Genomic DNA, 21,099 nt, shown 5'->3' with positions numbered 1-21,099 from the left:
AAACAAAAACCCCCAAAGTAAGGTATGGGCTTTTTGAGGCTAATTTATGTATTAAATGATTTAGAACAAAACCATTTCTAATTTATATTGAATTATTTTATTTATTCAATTTTTTCAACAGTAGTTTGCACTATAAGTTATTACATCAGGTGTATTTATTTGAAACAGATATTATTTTATATACTTTGCAACACATAAATACTCATTTTCCCTAGATTTCTCAGTCTATGATCCTCCAAAATAAAACCCTTAAGAGTTGTATGTCCAAAAGAGAGAAAGAAACAGTGACTTTGTCTTAAAGGTCAATAACAATAAAAAAAATTATTATTTATTGCCTGTGTTTTCCACAGTTGCTTATTCATATGCCTATCGATAGCTCTCACCTCCACAGAATAGAGGAAAGTGGGTGGGTGGCTGCTAGATGCCATAATTAAACACCCAGAAAAGATTTGGAACTTTTCCTTCCTTGATGTCTTTATTTCCAACAGAAAAATATGAAACGTTTCTTCACCTCCGTTTATTCTTACTCTTCAGACTAAAAACTGTTCAGTATGTGTAACATGAAACTACTTTGATTGCACACATTCTGTCTTTACATGTTTGCGGGTTAAACATGCAGACTGCATATATGAGTACAGATACACACAGACACAAATATATGTATGAAAGTGTATGTGTGCACATGTGTTATTTCATGTTAACCTTGTTTTTCAGAATATCCACAGCAAAAATTATCAATTCCTCTAGCAGTTATAATACATGGAATGCTGAAAATTGAATTTACATCTCTTTAAAATCTACTATTTTTTAGCCAAAGACAGAGGAAGGGAGGAAAAAGAGGAGGAAGAGAGGTGTAAAACTGGACTCTGATTAGCCGAGGTATTGAATAAATGGTACTCTGAATGAAATAAGTTGCCTTCAAATTATTCCTATAATAAATCACTCGGGGGAAAAAAGAATGGAAGAGTACATAGTTTTTGCCATTCATTTGGGGAGTCGAATGAGCCTACATCACTTCATATCTCATGAATATTAGTTTCCGAATTGGATTTTGCTAGCATCAAAATGATACACTGGTTGAAATTAATGTATCTTTTTATCCACACTAACAAGATTGAAGATTTATTTGTAGTTAAACAGCAGTTGGTCAGAATGTTTTGTGAAATGCCACAGTCCTTAAAAACGAGGAATCGAAGTGCCAGTCGAGTTTCACCAAAAGGATACGGTGCGTTTAAAGTCAATTTAGTTAAATGTAGTAAAGGTGAAACAGGTTGCAAAGAGTTGTTTCAAGCCAAATGACAATAACTAACACACGAAGCAGAAAAACACTCAGAGATGAGGCCCTCCATCAATGGGAAAACTTATAGCTCTCTAATGAAGTTTCTTGTGAAAAGGAGTGCTACACAAAGCCACCGAGACATGAATCATTCATGGGAAATATAAAAGATAAAAGATATCTGACAATGAGCAGAACCTTGTATAGAGTGTATAAAACAAGTTTCCCCTTCTTATTTTCTGCTTTAAAACGCACAATCTCCCTCTCCCAGTGTTCTCGGCCCAGTCTATAGAGTTCAAATTGAGCACTGCACGTCCCGCGCCACTTCAAAGTAATTTAGTCCCGAGCGGAAGGCTTGGCGCTTGGACAATCTTCATGGTGTGTTAGGATTTCTATGGCAATTGGCAAGCAAGACGTTCCCATCTGAATATGGCTCAAAGAAAGCCACTTATTGACACTAAGTTGGCCATCATCAAAGACTTCATCTTTCCTCTCCTCGGCCGAACGTGGCCCTCAAACATCGTCTGAATCGTCCACCTTTGTGCTGGGCCGGAGGCCCTCCCCTCTCCCTCCTCCTGGCCCCCCTTCCCCCCCCCCCCCCCCCCCGGGATCTGGGCAGGTTTAATTTGGGCTGCTCAGGAGGGAAGAACCGATGGCCCCAAGAGGTCGTGCCCTTTGTCGGATGGGGCTGGGGGGTGGTGGGGGAGTGCAGAGGCTCGGTTAGGGGTGGTGGGGTTGGAGGTGGAAGGTCTGGTGGGGTGGGAATAATAATAATGTTGGTATTTGCAAAGCTCTCACTACGTCTCAAGTGCTGTCCTAAGCGCTGGGGTAGGTACAAGGTCATCAGGTTGTCCCTCGTGGGGCTCACGGTCTAAATTCCCATTCTACAGATGAGGTAACTGAGGCACAGAGAAGTGAAGTGGCTGCCCAAATTTTCCCAGCAGAGTAAATTTACCCAGCCGAGTAAAGTGACGGAGCCGGGATTAGGGAAACAGCGTGGATCAGGGGAAAGGGCCCGGGCTTTGGAGTCAGAGGCCGTGGGTTCGAATTCCGACTCCGTCACTTGTCAGCTGGGTGACTTTGGGCAAGTCACTTCACTTCTCTGGGCCTCAGTTCCCTCATCTGTAAAATGGGGATGAAGACTGTGAGCCCCACGTGGGACAACCTGATTACCTTGTATCTACCCCAGTGCTTAGCACAGAGTAAGTGCTTAAATACCAACATTATTATTATTATTATTATTATTATTATAACCCACGTCCCCTGACTCCCAAGATCATGCTCTCTCCACTAAGCCAAGCTGCTTCTCTAAGGGGCAGGAGATGGGGTTGGAGAAGCAACGTCAGGGTTGGGGTTGAGGGGGCAGGGGCAGGGGCAGGAGGTGGGACTGAGGGGACAGAGGGTAGAGTTGGAGGTGCAGGGGTGGGAGATAAGGTCGAGGGTGGGGGGTGTCAGGGGTGGGAGATAAGGTTGACGGTGGGGGGGTGTCTGCAGGAGCACCCCGCTGGGCGGGATGGGCAGAAGCAGCTGCGGGGGCGAGGTCCCTTCCTTGCTGGCCGGCTCTGCTTTGGGGTTGCAGTGAGGGGCCTCTGGGATCCGGCTGATGATGGTGGCTGGCGCGAGACTTGGGAATACCGGGGGGGGACTGGGGAAACTGAGGAGGCTCTGGGGAAGGAACTGATACCTCCCTTGCCTCAACGCTCCTGATTGGGATGGGGAAACCCAAAAGGAGAAAGATCCGCCTAAAAACCCTCACATTCAATCAATCATATTTACTAAGAGCCTACTGTGTGCAGAACCCTGTACTAAGCTTCTGGGAGAGTACAATGTAACAGAGTTGGTAGACATGTTCCCTGCCCATAACTAACTCTCACACACACAAGCCCACAATTTCACACGCTCACATGGACATTGCACACAAGCACACACACAAGTACATACATACACCACATGCACCACTCTATTTATTTTACTTGTACATATCTATTCTATTTATTTTATTTTGTTAGTATGTTTGGTTTTGTTCTCTGTCTCCCCCTTCTAGACTGTGAGCCCGCTGTTGGGTAGGGACCATCTCTATATGTTGCCAACTTGTACTTCCCAAGCGCTTAGTACAGTGTTCTGCACACAGTAAGCGCTCAATACGATTGACGACGATGATGATGATGATGCACATACACACACGCAAAACCTTGCCACTACATCTTCCCATCACACCTCAACCCATCAATCAGTCAGTCAGTATTTACTGAACACTTACTGTGTGCAAATCACTGTACTAAGTGCTTGGGAGAATACAATGTAACCATATAACAGAGTTGATAGACATTCCCTGCCCACAAAGATCTTACAGTCTGGAGGGGGAGACAGATATTAATATAAATATGTAAATTACAGATATGGACATAAGTGCTGTGGGGCTGAGGGTGGGGTGAATAAAGGGCAACCCAGAATGGAGTGAGAGAAAAGGAAACGAGGGCTTAGTCAGGGAAGGCCTCTTGGAAATATGCTTTTATTAAGGCTTTGAAGGGGTGGGGTGGGGGACGATCATCTGTCAGCTATGAAGAAGGAGGGCATTCGAGGCCAGAGGCAGGACGTAGGCAGCGGTGTGACAGAGGAGATCGAGGTACTAGGTCATCACTAGTACTAGGTTAGCTCTCACAAGCTAAGCTACTTCTTCACAAGCTACAAGGTACAGATACTCCACAAATGCCTAAACATGCACACATACACACATGTACAAACACAGACAGATGCACACACAAATTCACCCCCCATGCACATGCCTAATCATGCAGGGAAAAACTCCAAAACCGGGTTTTTGGACTAATACTAATAATAATTGCCATATTTGTGAGGTGCTTACTATGTGCCAGACACTGTACTAACCGCTGGGGTGGATATCAGAGCTTAGAACAGTGCTTGGCACCTAGTAAGTGCTTAACAAATACCATCATCATTATTATTACAAGCAAATAGGGTTGGACACGGTCCCTGTCCCACATGGGGTTCACAGTCCTAATCCCCATTTTATAGATGAGGTAACTGGGGCCCAGAGAAGTGTAGTGACTTACCCAAGGTCACAAAGCAGATAAGTGGCAGAGCCAGGATTAGAACCCAGGTCTGACTCCCCATCCCATGTTCTATCCTTTGGCCACAGTGTCCCTAATGTTTTGGCACCCCACAGCCTGCCTCGATTTGAGATGCCCATTAAGGTACAATTCCGTTGATCTTTAGCTGCATGCCGCGTTAGTTCAGTCAATTTTCACCCCATCAGAACCGCTCATATTTTTGGCTGATGACCAGTGCTTCCAGGGGCCAGAGAAGAGAGAGGGAGTTGGGGAAGGGGTAGGATCAGGGGAGAGAAATAGATGGGCAGAAAGACTGGAGCAGAAGCAGGACAGAACTGGGAGACAAAAAGAGAGAGACAGAGAAACAAAGAAGGAGGGGGAGAGAGAGGAAGAGGGAAGAAAGCAGTGGGATCTGTTGAAGAGGGATATAAAGCTGCAGGGGCCGGGGCAGGGGCAGAGAAGAGACAGGGGCAGTAGGGTTAGGAACAGGATTAAAGGTAGGAGGGACAAGGACGGGAGAGATGTGGAAAGGGGCAGGGGAAACAAGGACGGCGGCAGGAGAAACACGGACAGGGGTGGGAGTGGGAGGGACATAATAATAATAATAATAATAATAATAATAATAGCTATGGTATTTATTTGTTAAGCGCTTAGTATGTGCTAAGCAGTGTTTTGAGCCCTGAGGTAGATACAGGGTAATCAGGTTGCCCCACGTGGGGCTCATACTTTTAATCCCCATTTTACAGATGAGGTAACAGGCACAGGGAAGTTAAGTGACTTGCCCTGGGTCACACAGCAGACAGGAGGTGGAGCCGGGTTTAGAACCCACGTCCTCTGACTCCCAAGCCGGTGTTCTTTCCACTAAGCCACGCCGCTTTGGACAGGGCCAGGAGAGGCAGTGACATTGGCAGGGATGGGAGTGGGACGGTGGATGGGAGCCAGGGCCAGGCCCAGAGACCAGACAGGGAGAGGGGAGACACGGGACAGGCCGGGGTAGGAATAGGGACAGGGGCCGGGGCAGGAGGGAAGTGGATGGGGGTGGGGGCGAGGATGGGGGGCAAGAGCAGGGGCACAGGTGGCCAAGGAGAAGGGGGGGCTCGGGACAGGGGGCAGGGACCCACTTTTGTTGTCTGTCTCCCCCTTCTAGGCCGTGAGCCCGCTGTTGGGTAGGGACCGTCTCTAGATGTTGCCAACTTGTACTTCCCAAGCGCTTAGTACAGTGCTCTGCACACAGTAAGCGCTCAGTAAATGCAATTGAAGGAATGAATGAAAGGACGGGGGCAGGGGCACGGGAGGGACAAGGGCAGGGGCGGGGGCAGGGACAGGGACGGAGTCAGAGAAGGGAAGAGGGAGAGAGAAAAAAGCCCGTCCTACGCCCCGAAACACTTTTATTTGCCGGGCGATTGTCCTCTGTTTATTTAATGGAAGGGCCGTTTGAATGGTGAAAATAAACACGGTGAAAAATAACCAAACAGATGATTCCCTCGAAGAGAAAAAGGCAGGACTTAATCAAAGTGCGGAGCCGAGTCGGCCGAAAGCGGGGCCCTTTGAAGTGGAACCGATTAGGGAGCGGATGGTTGGGGTTGTCCCGGCTACGGGGCTCAATGGCCGCGCGGCAAGCCCCTTTGTCCGCCGCCGCCGCCGGCGCCCTCGGCTCGGCCCGGCCCGGCCCGGCTCGGCCCGGCCCGGCCCGGCCCGCCTCCAGCCCCCCCCCCCCATCGGCCGCTCACACCCGCAGACTTGGAGACGCGGCGCCGCTCCCCTCGGGACAAAAAGGAAGCCCCGAGGGAACCCGCGCCGCCCGGGCCTCGGGACTCACAGGCCGGACGGAGAGGGACAGCGACACGGAGAGAGAGAGGGGGGGGGGGGGCGGGCACAGACAGACAGACAGAGGAGGGAGAGGGGAGAGGAAAGGAGGGAGAGGAGAGACAAACAGAGGGGAGAGGAGAGGAAGGAGAGGAAGGAGAGGGGAGAAGACACACAGAGACAGACGGGAGGGGGAGAAGGGGGGAGAAGTGGGGAGAAGGGAGAGGAGGGGGAGGAGAAGGGGGGAGAAGGGGGGAGAAGGGAGAGGAGGAGAGGGAGAAGGGAGAAGGGAGGGGAGGGAGAAGGGAGGGGAGGGAGAAGGGAGGGGAGGGAGAAGGGAGGGGAGGGAGGGAGAAGGGAGAGGAGGGGAGGGAGAGATGAAAGGAGGAAGAGGAGAGAGAAGAGAGGGGTGAGGAGAGGAAGGAGAGGGGAGAGGAGAGAAGACACACAGAGATGGACAGAGACAGGCAGGGGGGAGAAGGGAGAGGGGAGAGTGGAGAGGGGAGAAGGGAGAGGAGAGAGAAGAGAGAGGAGAGGAAGGAGAAGGGAGAGAAGAGAGGGGAGAGGAAAGGAAGGAGAGGGGAGAGGAGAGAGGAAAGGAGGAAGGGGGAGAGGAGAGAGCGGAGATGAGAGAAGGTAAAGGAGAGAAGGGAGAAGGGAGAGGAGGGGAGAGGAGAGAGGAAAAGAGGAAGGGGAGAAAAGAGAAGGGAGAGGGGAGAGGAGAGGAGAGAGGAAAGAAAAAGGAGAGGGGAGGGGAGAGAGGAATGGAGGGAGGGGAGAGGAGAGAGGAGAGAGAAAGGAGAGGGGAGTGGAGAGAGGAAAGGAGGGAGAGGAGAGAGGAGAGATGGGAGACGGGAGAGGGGAGAGGACAGAAGGGAGAGGGGAGAGGAGAGGAGGGAAAGGAGAGTAGGGAGAGGGGAGAGGAGAGAAGTGAGGGGGAGAGGAGAGGAGGGAGAGGAGAGGAGGGAGAGGAGAGGAGGGAGAGGAGTGAGGAAAGGAGGGAGGGGGAGAGGAGAGAAGGGAGAGGGGAGAGGGGAGAGGAGCAGGGCAGGGCGGGAGAGAAGACCTGATGGCACAAAGCCAGCTCTGGGTTCCAAACTCTCTCTCTCTCTCTCTCTCTCTCTCTCTCTCTCTCTCTCTCTCTCGAGGGAGACACAGGATCCAAATAAGACCCTTCTTTCCCCTCACCTTCCACACCACACTTACCTCCCACCTCTCTTCTCCCTTCCATTGCCCCACGGGATTCCCCTTCATCCCCCCATCTTGTCATCCCCCCAGAGTCCCCTTCACCCCCATCTCACCATTTCTCCCTTGGACTTCCTTTCATCCCCCATCTCACCATTTCTCCCTTGGACTTCCTTTCATCCCCCATCTCACCATTCCTTCCCAAGACTCCCCTTCACCCCTCATCTTACCATTCCCCCCAGACTTCTTCACACCCCATCTCGCCATCCCCCATGGACTTCCCTTCATCCCTCCATCTCACCATCCCCTTGGATTCCCCATCTCCCTCCAACCTTTTACCACCCCATTCCTTCCCCCTATTCCCCACTTCTCTTTGCCCTTCCTCCGCACTCCCCACTTCACCCCACGCCCTCCCCCAACTAACCTTCACCTCCCCAGTTCTCCCTACTCCTCTCCATTTCCCTTGCCCCCTCTTCCACCTCTCCCAGGTCCCATCCATCTCCTCCCCATCCTCCTCACTCTCAAATTCTTCCCTTACTTCCCCCATTCTCCCACCCCCATCACTCTCTCCCCCCCAACTACCTCCTCACCCCCCTATGCCCTCCCTGCCCTCACACTATGGCACCCCTCCATCACTCCACCTATTAAGCCTCCGGGGGAAGAACCCGACTCCTCTGGGGCAGGAAACTTAGGCCAAGCTAGACCCCTGTAAAGCGGGGTCACCTCACTGCCGGGGTCCGGGGCGGGCTCCTCTCTGTGCCCAGCAGGAAGGCGGAGGGGCCGTTAAAGCGTGTTTTCCAGGAGCGAGGGGGGATTTCCATGAATAGGCCACTCGTTTGTCTCCCGTGCCTGCAAGCAGCCTAGGCCGCTCTCCTTTTGACCACATGGCATAACTCAAAAACAATAGTTCAAAAGTGAAACGGTAACGTGGGGTTCACTCTGAGACGGCCCCCATCCAGCCGCGGAGAAAGGTCTAGTGCGGGCACAATGTGCTTTTTGTGTGCGCCGTTGTCACGAGGATTTTGTTTGCTTTGGAGGCTGCGCCTGTTATGCTTTGCTGAAAGTGCCTGTGTTAAACAGGAGTTATAAGTCATCCCAAACAACAAACATTTTGATTTTCTTTGCCTAAAGGGCTTTCCCTGGCCACGGACACCGTGAAAAATAATGTGCTCGCTGAGAAAGGAGCACCAGTAGCTCCTCTCGAGCGGGGCGCGGAACACATTGAATGACATGAGGAAAAAGGGCCTGTCGAGGGGCACTGAGCCTTAAAGTCTTTCTTCCCCTCGGTCCCCTGCGCTTGTTGGACCATTTAAGACGATGTTAATTAAGGCCACTCTGGGCTCCACTGGACTCCTGCTTTGTCTCTTGGCACAGTTCTGCCACTAACGCCCGGAACCCCAGGCCCCAAGTCACGCGTTGGCTAAAGCATGCATGTGTCGCTTCTTATTTGGAAGTTGAAGAGGTGGCCCGCCCTTACGTCAGGGGCGATGAGGATGGAGCAAGCAGCCACATTTGAGGAAGCTGAGAGGCAGGGCAAGGGGCTGGGCTGGAGGAGGGAACAGAGGTTGGCATGGAGGGCTTAGTATCCCTCCCTCGGCACATCTGCCAAGCTAGCTCTCTTCCTCCCTTCAAAGCCCTACTGAGAGCTCACCTCCTCCAGAAGGCCTTCCCAGACTGAGCCCCCTTTTTCCTCTCCCTCTCCCCATCCCCCCCACCCTACCCCCTTCCCCTCCCCACAGCACTGTATATATGTTTGTATAGATTTATTACTCTATTTTACCCATACAGATTTACTATTCTATTTATTTTGTTAATGATGTGCAGACAGCTTTAATTCTATTTGTTCTGACGATTTTGACACCTGTCTCCATGTTTTTGTCTCCCCCTTCTAGATTGTGAGCCTGTTGTTGGGTAGGGATCGTCTCTATATGTTGCCAACTTGTACTTCCCAAGCGCTTAGTACGTGCTCTGCACACAGGAAGCGCTCAATAAATACGATTGAATGAATGAATGAGTAAGCCCCTCCACTGCCCTCTCAAAACCAGAGATAGATGCCAAGGCGGTGGCTCCACTCTAGGGTTTAGCCCTCAGTCACATCCTGCCCAGAATGAGGAGTCACAGCGGGCCGACTTCAAGCTGCATTAATTCATTCAATCGTATTTATTGAGCACTTACTGTGTGCAGAGCACTGTACTAAGCGCTTGGGGAGTACAAGTTGGCAACATATAGAGACGGTCCCTACCCAACAACGGGCTCACAGTCTAGAAGGGGAAGGCCGCACGGCCCCACGGGACTGCTCCGGAAGGATTGGCCTCTGGCAGACTCCCCCAGCTAGTTCCAGGCACAGGCCTTGGGGACAGTGAGGAGGTGTAGGGGGCTGAGAAAGAAGGGGGTGACTGCAGAGAGCCCGTTGTTGGGTAGGGACCATCTCTATATGTTGCCAACTTGTACTTCCCAAGTGCTTAGTACAGTGCTCTGCACACAGTAAGCACTCAATAAATACGATTGATCGAATGAATGAATGAAAGAAGGGGTGAAGAAGTGTTGAAGGGGAAGGGGTGGGGCTGGTGGGGAGGGCAGGATTGAGGATTGGAATGGGGAGGGGTAGGGGAGATGGGGTGGAACTGGTAGTGGGGGTGGGAAGGGGTATTAAAGGAGAAGGAGTTGGGTCTGATGGAGTAGGGAAGGATTGAGGGAGATAGGGGAATCTGGACCAGTAATGCAATCCTCAGGAAGGCAGCCCTCCCCACCACCTGATGGGATTTCATCCAAAACCAGTTTACAAACTCTGGGGGGGCTGTTATTCCTGGGGTCCCAGCCAGGAATGGTCAACACGGGCACAGGTACTAGAATTATTATTATTATTTTTTATGCTGGGGGGGGGGGGATGGTATTTGTTAACCATTTACTACATGCCAGACACCATTCTAAGCACTGGGGTAGACACAAGGTAATCAGGTTACCCTGATTCCTTCAATCTCCCTTCCTCACTCCCCCACTACAGCCCAGGGAACACCAACACAATCACACACATGGTTATGCATATTACGCAGTTACACATACTGTCACATAGTCAGTTACTTACAAGCAGAGTTACACACTCACTCTTACAAATAACATAATTATTATTAATAAATACAGCCACACAAACATAATAAAAATCACAATACAGCCACATACATATGGTCATACACTCAGTTGCATCAGCATCATACACAGTTAAACACAGTCACATCTATGGGTAGACAAAATAGCAATGAACAGATGGTCAGACATGATAACACAAATACATGTGGTTGTCTTTTGTACTTGAGGAAGATGCTGCTGAGGGTGGAATATGTGACTCCTTGATGGTTGTGTGCAACCCATGAGTGTGATACAATTTATGTGTCGTTATCTGTAACCACGTCTGCAACTATACCTGTGACCACATTGCCATGAATTCACATGTACTTGATGTGATTCCAGGCAGCCACCCGTTCACACCCACCGTTACGCAAAGTCACACCCACAACAATACACGGTCACACACTTAGTTACCTACAGTCTTATTCCAAGTAATACACAGTCGCACACATGCTTACCCACAGTCGTACATGGCCTCACATAGGTCACACAGGGTTCAATGCCATGCAGTCACACACGTGCAACCATGCAACCACACTCAGTCCCATACACAGCCACGGAAAATTTCAGACTAGAAATATGGAGTGGCATATACACAATGATCCCTGGTCTCACACCCACACACACACCAACATACTGTGGTACCAGTGACACGCACACACACACACACACACACACACGGCCACGGCCCCCTCAGCTCTAGGCAGGTGGTGCACACAGTGCATACGCTACGGATGAGGATTTCTCCCCATCCCTTGGGGCTCGATTCTCCTGAGATGGGAGAGGCCTGTAGCTGTTGGGGTGTGTTCAGTGCCAATTCCCATCCTGCAGGGACCCTGTTCGGGACAGGTGCCTGGGTAATAATAATAATAATAGCATTTATTCAGCGCTTACTATGTGCAAAGCACTGTTCTAAGCACTGGGGAGGTTACAAGGTGATCAGGTTGTTCCATGGGGGCTCACAGTCTTAATCCCCACTTTCCAGATGAGGAAACTGAGGCACAGAGAAGTGAAGCGACTTGCCCAAAGTCACACAGCTGGCAATTGGCGGAGTCGGGATTTGAACCCATGAACTCTGACTCCAAAGCCCGGGCTCTTTCCACTGAGCCACGCTGCTTCTGGATGCGTACCAGGCTGTGGGCGGGGGAGCTGGGGCGGGTTCAGTGGCGGTGGCTGCAGCTCATCATCATCATCATCAATCGTATTTATTGAGCGCTTACTGTGTGCAGAGCACTGTACTAAGCACTTGGGAAGTACAAGTTGGCAACGTATAGAGACAGTCCCTACCCAACAGCGGGCTCACAGTCTAAGGAGGGTTCTTGTGGGGCTTGGGGACCTGAGCGACAGAACTGCCCATCCCTGGGGGCTGGGGGACTCAGTCCCGCAGCTGCTTTCCTGGTCTGTCCCAGCCTGCTCTGCCCTGCTTCGCCCTGCCCTGGCCTGCTGTGCCCTGCTGTGCCCTTCTCTGGCCTGCCCCAGCCTAGCCTGGCCTGACCTGCCCCCAGCCTGCTGTACCCTGCTTCGGCCTGACCCAGCCAGCCCCAACCTACTCTGCTCTGACATACCCCAGCCTGCCCTGCCTTGCGTTGGCCTGTTCTGGCCTGATCCAGCCGACTCCAGCTTGTCTCAGTCTACTCTGGCCTGCCCCACACCGTCCTGATCTTTCTCTGGCCTGCCTCTCTCCTCCCTCCCTGGATGGTTTGTCTGTGGAGACCCACTAGCCCAGAAAGAGCTTTGGGGTGGGTGAGGCAAACCACAAAAAGGATTTGGGTTTTGTAGATTTGTATATTTCTGGTTACTCAACTTCCTAAGGGAACAAAGTCCACGTGTTGGTTCACCACTGGGTGAGCTTCCTGGGGTTTGTGTTGAATTTATCATATTCCTGTGTTAGTGGATGCCCTCTTGCCTTGGTGGGTGGGATTTGGGGAGGAGAATTCAGTGTTCCCCTCTTCCCTCTACCATCCTCTCAGGCTGGACAGAGTTGAGAAGGGGCAGAATGAGGCAGGAAAGGACAGCAGAGCAAACCGACATCCAGCAGCATTTCACTCTCTCCCTCTCACTCTGTCCCTCTTAGCCACCCACCTTTTTTTTTTATAATATTTCTTAAGTACTTATTCTGTACCAGGCACTGTACTAAGCACTGGGATGGATACAAGAGCTCCTTCCCTTGGATCTCCCTTTCTCTATCCGCTGTCCCCTTCCTCCCTTTCCTCATCCCGTCCCTCCCTATTCTCTTTTTCTCCCTTGCAAAACCCTGAATGAGGAGGGCTGGGGAGGGGGACGGCGGCACAGGGGAAGGGGAGAAAATGACTGGGGTTGGAGACAGAGGGGGAAAAGGACAGAAAGCGGGGAAAGAGGAAGGAAAAAGACCCGAGGAGATGGAGGGAAAAGAGTGAGAAAGAAGACAAGAGGCTGAGGGAAAGGAGGAAGGAGAGACAAGAAAAGGGAGGAGGGAAATGGGAGAAATGAAAGAAGAAAAATGAGACAGAGCAGAGATTGAGAGACAAATAGGGACAGAGATCCAGAGACAGAAAGACACAGATTGGCAGTCTTGTTGTGGGTAGGGAATGGGTCTGTACTCTCCCAAGAAGTTAGTACAGTTCCCTGCACATAGCACTTAATAAATACCATTGATGATGATGATGACAGTGACCCAGGGGCAGAGTCCCTTAGAGAAACCTAGAAACAGAGTCAGAGACTAAGGGAGAGACAGAAAGAGACACAGATGTGTGGAGGGGAAAGGAGGAAGGGAACAACTAATCAATTCATTCATTAATTATGGTATTTGTTAAGGGCTTAATATTTGCCAAGCACTGTACTAAGCACTGGGGTAGATTCAAAATAATCACGCTGGCCACAATTCCTGTCCTATATGGGACTGAAATTCTAAAGGAAGGGAGAATAGGTTTTGAATCTGTGAGTTTTACAGATGAAGAAACTAAGGCCTGAGAATCAAAGGACCCGGATTCTAATCCTGGTCTGCCACTTGTCTGCTGTGTGAACGTGGACAAGCCACTTCTCTGCTCTTGGCCTCAGTTTCCTCACCTGTAAAATGAGGATTAAGATCGTAAACCCCGTGTGGGACATGGGCCGTGTCCAACCTGATATTAGCTTGTATCTACCCCAGTGCTTAGTACAGTGGCTGACACATAGTAGTCACTTAAATACCATAGAAAACAAAAACAACACAACTGAAGAGTGGTGGGGAGATGAAAACCAGAAACAAACAAATACTAAGAAGCCAACAATAAGAGAGAAAGTGTTCAGCTCTGGAGAAGCAGCAGCTGCCTTCTCCCCAACAAGCCAGGCACGAGCAATGCCCTTGGCCAGAGTGTGTTTGGGGGGTGGTCTTGCAAGCAGACGCGGCTCTTCTCCTCCCTCCAACCCAGCTGGAACCTGCTCTGGGGCCCTGTGAGATGGCCCGTTCACGGACACCACCCAGGAAAGCAACTGGCTAGAGATGCTGAATATGACCGGAGGCTAATTTATGATCTAAAATGAATTCCTTTAACTCCATTCTTCTGGTGATAGTTCCTTCGGCATCGTAGTGGGAAGGTGCTGGATTGGCCATTTAAGCCATCTAGCCTCCCTCATTGTTGCAGGCCCTCAGAAGCCACATACTGCACCTAATTAGGTGAGGGAAGAGGCATATGGTGTTGGATATGAGAAAAGAGGTACGTTTTCTATGAATAGCATAGATATGTGAACAGACAGGCTGACAGATGATTTCAATTTATCGGCTCACACAATATGGGCATCCGAACTGTGTGAAAACCCCCAAAGCTCCATCAACTTATTGAGTGTCCTTCCTGCTTCCCTGGCTTCTCCTTTCCCTCCAGGGCAGTCACATGAAAGCGAGTAAGAACTCTCCCAAATTCCAGAGGACCCTTCCTCCTGGGGGAATTTCTCCCGAGTCGCCACGTCTGGAGGAACTCTCTTGCCATGCTATTTCGGCTGTCTGGCCTTTCATTTTGAAGCTATCGTCCCTTCCGTAGAAATGTAATGGTTGTTTTTCCTGGTTATGGTTTTCTGTTCCAGCTTCTGAAGCTGACTCGGTCATTGAAAGGTGCTGTGAGATGCTATAGCTGGTGCACTCTTAACTCGGGATGATACGGTTGGGAGGTGAGCAGTACTCGTTTCTGTTTTTAACATCTCGGTAGTGTCAAAAGGCAGTCAAAGGAAGATAGGCACCTCCAAGCAAGGATAGGTTGATGAAACAGGTTTTTTGAATCAGTCAGACAATATTTCATATATATATAATCTATTATAAATTATTCCTTTATATTAATGTCTGTCTCCCCCTCTAGACTGTAAGCTCCTTGTAATCAGGAAACGTGTCTACCAACTCTGCTGTATTGTACTTGCCCAAGTGCCTAGTACAGAGTAATGTACTAAGTCCAAGGAATGAATGGTTTATCTTTAGCTTCTTACACTTACCTGCTGCAGTGACCCTGCTTCAGGGCACTTTGCTATAACCTGATCGGAAGTTCTGATTCAGGGGATAAACTTCTGAAATTTTTGGGTCAGTCCTGCCTCTCGCTTAGATCTATAGGGACCCAGCAGCCAAAGAGAGGGGTCACAGCAGGAGGCAGTACGTGCCACGTACGGGAGGAAGAATTTGCAGGTGGGGGGGAGACAGGGAAGTTTCTGGGGGCCCAGGGTTTGATAGGTGACCTGGCCAAGCAAGCCAACTGACTCGGAGAAGACACGGCCAAAGACAAGCCAGTTCCTCTGGGACCAGGGTGCCGCTGACACAAACTGGGCAGGAGAGACTGCGCTGGCCTTGGGTAAACTGGCCCATCCCAAGCCCGGGCTCATTGGGGCAGCTGGATGGAAGAGCAGAGGAAGTTGTGGTGGAGAAAGTGGGGTGCGTGTGTATGTGCGTGTGCTGACCGGCATCCTTCTCCCCATCTCTCCCTTGGGTTGTCTGCCCTTCTCTCCTTTACTCCTTCCCTTCTCCTCTGGTCTTGGCCCCCATTCTTCTTAAGATGACCTAGTTTCCGGTCCCGAGACTTAGTGTAATCAGAGTGGATGATAGGGCACCCAGGGGCTGTCGTCCAGAGGCGCATTATTATTATTAAGTGCTTACCATGTGTCAGGCACTGTACTAAGCTCTGGGGTGGATACAAGCAAATCAGATTGGAAACAATCCCTGTCCCACGTGGGGCTCACAGTCTCGATCCCCATTTTACAGAGGAGGTAGCTGAGGCCCAGAGAAGTGAAGTGAAGTGAGTTGCCCAAGATCACACAGCAGCCAAGTGGCTGAGCCGGGACTAGAACCCATGACCCCGGGATTCCCAGGCCCGGGGTCTAGCCACTATGCCATGCTGCTTGTCACATGTAACCTCAGCCCCCTCCCCACAGGACCTGCAGAGCTACAGTGCTGGCAACCCCTCACTCCTGACCCTCCCCACCCTTCGCTACCTGGGAAACACCCTATTTATTCATTCAATCAATCATATTTATTGAGTGCTTACTGTGTGCAGAGCACTGTACTAAGCGCTTGGGAAGTACAAGTTGGTAACATATAGAGATGGTCCCACAGCATGTGGTACCCACAAATAATAATAATAATAATATTTGTTAAGCATTCACTATGAGTCAGATACTGTACTAAGCACTTGGGAAGTACAAGTTGGCAACATATAGAGATGGTCCCACAGCATGTGGTACTCACAAATAATAATAATAATAATATTTGTTAAGCATTCACTATGAGTCAGATACTGTACTAAGTGCTGGGGTAGATACAAGATAATCAGATGGGACACAGTCCCTGTCACATGTGGGACTTGCAGTCTAAAGGGGAGAGAGAATATGCATTGAATCCCCATTTTACAGATGAAGACACTGAGGTACAGAGAAATTAAGTGACTTGTCCAAAGTCATACAACAGACAAGTGGCGGGGCCAGGATTAGAACCCATGTCTTCTGACTTCTAGGCTCGTGTTCATTCCACTAGGCCATGCTGCTTCACAAAATATAAAACTGTTGGGCAGACTGTGGCAGCTACTGTAGCTATGGCGGTTACTGTGGTTATGACTGTTGTATTCTGAGTCATGAGGAACCTAGAACTCAACTAATGCCATTAGACACAGTGCCCTTCTACTCTTTGATTTTTATGTTTTGTACTTATCTTTGTATTTTTCTTTTATAGTCATGTATGTTTCTATCTTTCTTTATATGTCTGTCACCCATCACCCCTCCCTCTCTTATTCTTAGATTCATTCATTCGCATTTATTGAGTGCTTACTGTGTGCAGAGCACTGGACTAAGTGCTTGGGAAGTACAAGTTGGCAACCTATAGAGACGGTCCCTACCCAACAGCGGGCTCACAGTCTGGAAGGGGGAGACAGGCAACCAAACAAGACTGTGAGCCCACTGTTGGGTAGGGACTGTCTCCATATGTTGCCAATTTGTACTTCCCAAGCGCTTAGTACAGTGCTCTGCACATAGTAAGCGCTCAATAAATACGATTGATGATGACATATTAACAAAATAAAATAAATAGAATAAATATGTATAGAGTAATAAATACATAGAGTTTTACGTATTTACTATTCATTTACTCTATTAATAGAGTAATATATATACAGGTGCTGTGGGGAGGGGAAGGAGGTAAAGCGGGGGGGGTGGGGAGGGGGAGGAGAGGGAGAGGAAGGAGGAGGCTCAGTGTGGGAAGGCCTCCTGGAGGAGGTGAGCTCTCAGTAGGGCTTTGAAGGGAGGAGAGCCCAATACCGCAGCCATGGCAGGGGCATCCGCCACCATTTTGAGTTTTGGGTTTTTTTTGTTTTTTTTTACAGTACCTGTTCAGTGTTTCCTGTGTGTCAGGCTCTCCACTAAGCACAAGGATAGATACAAGCTTCTCGGACTGTGTCCCACCTGATTATCTTGTAGCTCCCCCTGAGCTTAGAACCGTGCTTGACACATACTACTATTAGTAGATCATGTCCCACATGGGACTTCCTATCTTAATCCCTCTTTTATAGATGAGGTAACTAAGTGCTTTATACAGTGCTCTGCACACAGCAAGCGCTCAACAAATACGACTGAATGAATGAACCACAGAGAAGTGAATCACTTTACCCATTGTCACACAGCAGACAAGTGGCTGGTTTGGGATTAGAATACAGGCCCTTCTAACTCCCAAGCCCACGCTCCACCCAACTAGCTATGCTGCTTCTCATGTATAGAGAGGACAGTGTCCCCACCTTCTTTTTAGAAAATCAGCATGGCCCTAGTAGAAAGAGCCCAGGCCTAGGGGTCAGAGGGTGTGGGTTCCAACCCCAGCCCCGCCACCTATCAGCCGTGTGACTCTGGGCAAGTCACTTCTCTGTGCCTCAGTGACCTCACCTGTAAAATGGGACTGAAGACTGTGAGGTCCACGTGGGACAACTTGATTAACTTGTCTCTCCCCTAGCGCTTAGAATGGTGTTTGACCCATAGTAAGCACTTCACAAATGCTATTATTATTATTATTATTATTATTACAGAGAGTGGGGCAGACAGACCAATGTTCAGACACACAGAGGTGTGGACAAATCAACAGACAGACAGTGAGCATGCATCACCTGACACTCAACCCACATACCCCATTCACCTGACACTCAGCCCACATGCCCCATACGTCCGTCATCAAGGCATCCTCTGTCCCAGCCCTTCGGGCCTTTAGACCCGAGGCCCGGCAGTCACCCCCAAACCAGGCCAGACTTTCCCCAAGACCTAGCTATCTATTCCCCAAGCCTTCCCCCAACCAACCCGCATGTGCCCCCCAAACCCCAACCAACAAGGGCAGTTCTAAGCCCCTCCCTCCTCAGACCCTCCCTCCGGCCCCAAACCAACAAATATGATCAGAACCCCCCAGAACAATCATCCCCCCACACTCCCACCCCAGTTTCCCAAATCCTCCCCCACCCTGGGCAATGTACAACATATACACATCATTGGCAATATCACAACCCATTCCCTTGCCCCCCAACAGGTGTTATTAAATCATTTCACAAACCCTGAATCAGCCCCAACCCACCCACCCGCCCCTAATAGCCCTCCCCAACCTTTATTATCTTTATCGATGCAATAGTCATCAGCAATCCCCACAGTTTCAATCCCACACCCACCCTAAAAAAAGAGCCAGGGGGATATAGCTGAAACAGCCAGGTCCCCCCTCCTTACCTGGACCCACAGCAGGCCATGCTCTGTCTCCTATCCTCTTATAAACTGAGGTGGGCCCGAATCAGGTGCCTTATATAGGGCAGGGAAAAGCCCAGCAGCCACTGGGGCCATAAAAGGCCAGTCCCTCCACACCTCATTTAGAAGCACCTGGGTTGATTAGGGCTGGGGGTGAGGCTGCCCTTCAACACTGAAAACACCTGAGCTCAAGTCCCTTCTTTAACTCCAGGCTAGCAGAGAGCTCTGCCCCAGGCAGCTGTTTGTGGAGGTGGGGTTGAGCAATCAGTTAAACAATCAATTAATTACTCAAACATATTTACTAAGCTCTTACTGTATGCAGAGCTCTGTACTAAGCACTTGGGAAAGCAGGATGTAACAGGGATGGTAGATGCCTTACCTGGGCAGCCTGGCTGAGTGGAAAGGCTTTGGAGTCAGATTATTCAAATATATTTACTGAGCTCTTACTGTGTGCAGAGTGCTGTACTAAGCGCTTGGGAAAGTAGGATGTAACAGGGTTGGTAGATGCCTTCCCTGGACAGCCTGGCTGAGTGGAAAGGGTTTAGAGTCAGAGGATTCAAACTCTGGCTAATAATAATGGCATTTGTCAAGCGCCTACCATGCGCCAAGCACTGTTCCAAGTGCTGGGGGGGTGTACAAGGCGATCAAGCCGTCCCACGTGGGGCCCACAGTCCCAACCCCCATTTCACAGATGAGCCCCTTGGAGACTATGATCTGGGTCCAATTCTCACCAGTCTTTTTTTTTTTTTCAGCACTTATGTACTTAATAAATATTAATTATTCCTGCTCCTCCTCCCCCTCCTCCTCCTCCTATTACGTCATTCAAGGAGACTATCAATCAATCAATCAATTGTGTTTATTGAGCCTAAGCGTGGAATACCCAGTTCTACTCTAACACAATGGAAGAAGCAGGGCCTGTTCTTGTCCCAGCATGAGTCTGTTCTGGGGTAATAGAATCTCCAAATTGGCATTAATAGATGCATTGCATGAAGAAGCGGTTGTGCGTATGATTGTGGGGTCTGGGTCCTCAAAAATCTCCAGTGGCTACCAATCAATCTGCGCATCAGACAGGAACTCCTCACCCTTGGGTTCAAGGCTGTCCATCACCTCGCCCCCTCCTACCTCCCCTCCCTTCTCTCCTTCTCCAGCCCAGCCCGCACCCTCCGCTCCTCTGCCACTAATCTCCTCACCGTGCCTCATTCTCGCCAGTCCCGCCGTCGACCCCCCGGCCCACGTCATCCCCCTGGCCTGGAATGCCCTCCCTCTGCCCATTCGCCAAGCGAGCTCTCTTCCTCCCTTCAAGGCCCTACTGGGAGCTCACCTCCTCCAGGAGGCCTTCCCAGACTGAGCCCCCTCCTTCGTCTCCCCCTCGCCCCCCTCTCCATCCCTCCTGTCTTACCTCCTTCCCTTCCCCACAGCACCTGTATATATGTATATATGTTTGTACATATTTATTACTCTACTTATTTATTTATTTATTTTACTTGTGCATATCTATTCTATTCATTTTATTTTGTTAATATGTTTGGTTTTGTTCTCTGTCTCCCCCTTCTAGACTGTGAGCCCACTGTTGGGTAGGGACTGTCTCTATATGTTGCCAACTTGTACTTCCCAAGCGCTTAGTCCAGTGCTCTGCACACAGTAAGTGCTCAATAAATACGATTGACTGATTGATTGATTGCAACGCTTCCCAGCCTCTTCCTCAGCCTTCCTGGATTTCACTGTACAATATTTTATGTTTTTGGGTGGTTCTGTAACTTTAGACAGTCAAATAACAATGAATGGCAAGAGTATAAAGCTCTCTAATAATGGTAGTCATAATGATACTACAGAAACTTGTATCAAAAATGTCAGGTACAGAGTTATCTTCCAGCGATCTACTTTTCCATAATAGGAGGCTCTTCAAGAATGTAATGACCCCTTTTAGAAGAATGTCCTGATTTCCCTTATTTATACCCTGCTAATAACAATAACCATGGTATTTGCTAAGTGCTTACTATATGCCAAACACTACACTACGCTCTGGGGCAGGTATGAGGTAATCGGGTCCCACATGGGGCTCACAGGCTAAGTAGGAGGGAGAACAAGTATTGAATCTCTCTAGACCATAAGTTTGTTGTGGGAGGGGAATGTGTCTATCAACTCTGTTGTATACTCTGTTGCATATTCTCCCAAGCACTAAGTACAGTGCTCTGCACCCAGTAAGCACTCTATAAATACCACTGATGATGATGACAATGATGATGATGAATCCTCATTTTGCTGATGAGGGAACTGAGGTACAGAAAAGATAAGTGACTTGCTTGAGGTCACACGGCAGATACATGGCAGAGTCTGGATTAGAACTCATGTCCTCTGACTCCTAGGCCCTTCCTCTTTCCACTAGGCCACGTTAATAATTTATCTCTCTCGCCCTGACTTTTTTGTCACCTGGGAAAATGACTAAAT

Source organism: Tachyglossus aculeatus, chromosome 17, assembly GCF_015852505.1.
Source record: "Tachyglossus aculeatus isolate mTacAcu1 chromosome 17, mTacAcu1.pri, whole genome shotgun sequence".
Classification (NCBI taxonomy): Eukaryota; Metazoa; Chordata; class Mammalia; order Monotremata; family Tachyglossidae; genus Tachyglossus; species Tachyglossus aculeatus.
The sequence above is the reverse complement of the archived record's forward strand: the minus strand, read 5'-3'. Positions refer to the sequence as shown.